The sequence below is a fragment of the Silene latifolia genome, chromosome Y (genome assembly GCF_048544455.1).
Source record: "Silene latifolia isolate original U9 population chromosome Y, ASM4854445v1, whole genome shotgun sequence".
In the NCBI taxonomy this organism is placed as follows: Eukaryota; Viridiplantae; Streptophyta; class Magnoliopsida; order Caryophyllales; family Caryophyllaceae; genus Silene; species Silene latifolia.
Genome location: NC_133538.1, coordinates 224949229 through 224953246, shown reverse-complemented (window position 1 = coordinate 224953246; position 4018 = coordinate 224949229). Strand labels below are relative to the sequence as shown.

Here is a 4018-nt window from a genome sequence, read left to right as displayed (position 1 = left end):
ATACCAAGTCTATCAAGTGACTGATGGCACAAAAAATTAGTAGACAGAAAATCACAGCTAGCTAAATTAAATAATCGAGTGTGATGCATAGCATTAACAAAGATTACCTCAGGATATTTGTCGTACGAGTCGAGTGAGTCGTCCACTCGGATGGTGACACGGCCAGCAGAGCGACCAGCAGTAGGTGTAGCTCGTGTGCGACCCCGGCCTCTAATACTTGAAGACGAAGCCCGTCCAGTAGCAGGACGAGGTACTAGAGCGGCCGTGTAAGCAGCTATGACAGCGGGTGACCATGCAGCAGGGGTGGTTATAGTACTCGATGTGCTAGCTGTAGCTGCAACAGTAGAAGCAGCAAAAACCGACACAGAAGAAGAGCTAGCAGCAGAACTAGCTAAAACAGAGGCTGAAACGGAAGTGGAAGTGGGAGCGGAGCTACCAGAGAAACTAGCAGCAGTAACAACAATACCAGCAGTAGTAACAAGTAACACGGGGGTAGCAGCGGTACTAACAGTCGTAGTGACGGTGGTGGCAGTAGGCACCACCGTCTCAGCAGAGGACGGAACTACAGTCGAACTAGACGAAGGCATTGAACTACTGTCCATCTTGATCAATAAACCCACAAGATAAGCAATAAAAATCGACTCAAAAACAATGCAAATGGTGATTTTTCGACCGAAAATCGCAAACCCTAATTACCCAAATTGACCACGAAAGAGAACAAATTTGGAGGGTAAATTAGAGGGCAAATGTCGATTTAATAGCAAGGAACAAATTGTGGCTGGTGGATTTGGTATTGGGCAAGAATTAAAGGGGATTTGGGGTGATTTTCGCAGAAAGGGATGAACAAATAAAAGAATGAAAATAAGAAGTTAAGGAGTCACTTCCTGCGTGTGATATGCAATTTCACTCGATCGAGTGATTTTAAATAACTCGATCGAGAAGTCTAACCTCCATTTCGCTCAATCGAGTAAAAATTTACTCGATCGAGAACTTCACAATTTATCCATTTCGATCGAGTAACTGGAAACTACTCGATCGAACCCTTTCCTGTGCATTCCTCTCGATCGAGTACAAAAAGTACTCGATCGAGTTCTTTTCTTCGTGTAATTCATCCAAGTGCGTCATTATTTCCCCAAACCTGCATAAAAACACTCCCAAACATATCCCGAACATAACAAATCACAAAAATAACAGTCTATAGTCTTTCTAACTAAGCTAAAAATAGTCTAAATTCTAACAGTCTTAAAAACGCAATAAAGAAATTCAACGGAAATTTAAAATTAATGTTTATAATTTTTTACACGGGGCATTCCCCGCTCAATTCCCAAATCAATTCAGTAGCCCAACGGAAGGCTTCTGATTGGAGGAGGTCCCTTCAGCATCCTTGACCGTCCTCTTTGTTCTCCACGAGCTTGAATTTGAACCATTAGGAGGAGAATAGTTAACATCCACGTATGCACGAATTTTTCTCGTCCCTTTACCTTTCCCATCAGCTTTGACGTTGCCATTCCCATTTTGATTGTCTTTATTGCACTATGAGCTTTGACAGCTCCTGCATCTATTTCATCTGTACCTGCAGCAAGCAAAACAAACGAATGTTCTTCCTTTTCGCTCTCAACCTGAGGCGGAGAGGTTACTATTGCAGCACAAAATTCTAAATTTTCATCTGGAGTGTCAATATGGGAGTCAGTGGAGGAAAGGGTATTGCAAGGTTGAGCTTGCATGGGAGCCCTACGAGACTTAGATTGACGGAAATATAATTACTCATCTCCTACCTGAAACGTGAGTGTCTTACCCCCGACATCTATCACTGCGCGTGCAGTGAAAAAAAATGGTCTCCCTAAAATAATAGAGGTGTGAGTGTCCTCGGATATGTCAAGCACTACGAAGTCAACGGGAATAAAGAATCTCCCGATTTTGACAGGTATGTCCTCTATTACTCCTAACGTTCATGATATACTACGGTCGGCCATCTGTACGGTCATGTTTCTGCAATTAAATTTGGTCAAACCAAGTCTCTTTGCGAGAGACAGAGGTAAGACACTCACGCTAGCACCGAGATCGCATAGCGCGTTATCAATCAAATGGGTACCTATGTGACATGGAATTAGAAACTACCCGGGTCTGACTGTTAAGGCGGCAACCTATTTTGAACTAGGGCGGTCCCTACCTCGGTCAAAGCTACCATCTCATGATCATTGCTATGCCTCTTACGTGATAAAATTTCTTTCATAAACTTTAAATAAGAGGGTACCTGTGTCAGCAACTCGGCGAACGGAACAGTGACCTGTAAGATTTTCAGGAGCTCGGCAAATTTACAGAACTGTTGATTGGCTTTAGTGCTCTATAATCACCTCGGGAAGGACACGGTAATAGGAATCTCGAGCCCTTTGTTTCTTTCTTCCAACGTCTTAGCAGGTTCAAGCTCCTTGTCTGTCGATCGAGAATTTTTACCTCTCGATCGAGTCTTTCCAGGTGAAATTTTACTCGATCGATCAATAATAGCCTCTCGATCGAGTTCCTCAATAACAGCATTGTTCGATCGAGGCAAATTTCCACTCAATCGAACAGATTATTCAATATTTTCACTCGATCGAGTGGTTTAGACCTGTCGATCGATGCCTTGATTATCCAGTTCACTCGATCAAGTAGAATTTCTTTTCGATCGAGTGATTTCAGCTTCAATTTTGCCCGATCGACCACCAGAGATCAGTCGATCGAGTATATTCTTTATGGTAAGCTTATCTTCAGCGACAAGTGACTGTTCATCATCATTATTAGCCTTCCTCGGGTCTGATGTGTCATCTAAATTTGACAATTTTGGTCCTTCATATGAGCGACCACTTCTCAAATTAATCAAGTTTACCGTTTTGTGTGGATTCTTCTCAGATTGGGATGGCAAATGACCCGGTTTTCTCGTGGACTGATTGGCAACGAGTTGAGCAACTTGAGTTTCAAGTGACTTGATGGATGCTTCTTTCTGTTGGTCGCTTAGTTGCCATTACTTTCTCAATGACTGAAGCATTATCTTTAACTCAGCTAGCTCAGTTACCCCACTTGAAGATGATGCTCCTTGATTTGGTGGAGGAAAAGAAGGAGGCTTTTGGAAGCCTTGTTGAGCCTTGTGAGGAGGGACATATGGCTGCTGCTGCTACTGCGGTGGAGGAGTATGATTAAGAACATTTTGACTTGTCCACCTCAAATTGGGATGGACTGCCCCTTGATTGTTGTAATAAGAACCTCCTCCTTGCCTATATTGCTGAAAAACAAGGACTTGTTCTTTCTCAGTTAGACAGTCAATAGCAGTATGACCGTCATCGCTTCCACACCTCTCACAAATGACAGTTTCCTGTCTAGTCAACAGATGAACCGTCTGTTGATCTCCAGTAGATTGCAACTAAAATCTATCAAACCGAGCACTCATGGCTTCCAGCTGAGCCACGATTGCCTTATCAACCGAATGGACCGTTCGAATACCATCTCGTGGGTTCCCATATTCAGCACAATGGGTCTCCATCTCCTCAATAATGCCCTATCCCTTATCATCATCATCATTATACTTTTGAAATCTTCCGTTGGATGAGGCATCCAGTATAGCTCTATGGTCATCATACAACTCATTATAAAATTTGTTGCATAAGAACCACTGATCAAAACCATGGTGAGGAAGAGACCAGACCAACTTCTTGAACCGACACCAAGCTTCATATAAAGTCTCATCAGGTGCCTGCTTGAAACTAGTAATCTTACCCCTCAGCAGATTAGTGCGTTGAGAAGGGAAGTGTTGGAAATCGTATTTTAAATATCACATATTTTAGTTTAAAGTTTTAGTCATAAGAACTTAAGAATCTTATGCATGCAAAGCATAAATAAGTATAGAGGAAAACCGGTTCCTTACATTGAATATTTCGGTTTATGAGCACAAGTAAGGTCTTCTACCTTCACTTGTTCTTGAGCTATGATGAGTAATAGGATGATCCTCCAAAGACTTCAAGTATAGAAGTCACTCCTCTTGATT

General features: G+C 42.4%; 1 non-coding gene across 1 annotated transcript; it reads left to right on the top strand.

Annotated features, from left to right (window-relative positions):
• Positions 1 to 3653: 3653 nt before the first annotated feature.
• On the top strand, positions 3654 to 3760 carry LOC141636724 (small nucleolar RNA R71). Its single transcript, XR_012541315.1, has one exon. It is a non-coding gene; the product is annotated as a small nucleolar RNA R71 (small nucleolar RNA).
• Positions 3761 to 4018: the final 258 nt, after the last annotated feature.